Below are 591 nucleotides of genomic sequence, written 5' to 3' on the forward strand. Positions count from 1 at the left end.
ATAATTTATGCACAAAAATAGATGAAACTGAACAAAAATATAAATAATAGTAAAAATAATATGATAAAGTGATAAAATTATAATTTCTCACAAAACATAAAGAGGTCTATAATTCTCTTAGGTATTATGAAATATAGATATATATGAGACTTTACTATTTTTTTCTCTAAGTTTCACTCACTAATTCTACACAAAAATATGACATACATTAGTAAATACCTTAACCTTCTATATATAGTATTTTGTGGAGGTGTATTTGGTTTACAAATTGATCAAATTGTGCACAAATTACATAAGTGTGTAATAGAGTTTTCTTTCACATTCATCTTTATCAAGTTGTAAGACAAGTTGAAAAATATTAACTTATGTAACAACTCATTCTTTGACTAAGTCAAAGATTGTAACTAAACTAATTTATCTTCAAGTTACAAATTTTAACTAGAACTTTAATTATGCAAGTTGGACAACTTACAAGTAGTTTCATGAATCTCCTAATTTGATAAGAATCATTTGCATTATCATACTTGATTCTAGACCAAGTTTAAGTTCTATAATATTTTTTAATTTTCTTAAAATTTCATTAATGCTCAC

General features: G+C 23.7%; 1 protein-coding gene across 1 annotated transcript in view; it reads right to left on the reverse strand.

The window, feature by feature from the left end:
* The window catches only part of LOC107632722 (cellulose synthase-like protein H1), a 13,364-nt gene that overhangs the window by 8,064 nt on the left and 4,709 nt on the right, over window positions 1-591 (reverse strand). The gene's annotated exons all lie outside the window — the stretch shown is intronic.

This window comes from Arachis ipaensis, chromosome B03 (assembly GCF_000816755.2).
Source record: "Arachis ipaensis cultivar K30076 chromosome B03, Araip1.1, whole genome shotgun sequence".
Lineage (NCBI taxonomy): Eukaryota > Viridiplantae > Streptophyta > Magnoliopsida > Fabales > Fabaceae > Arachis > Arachis ipaensis.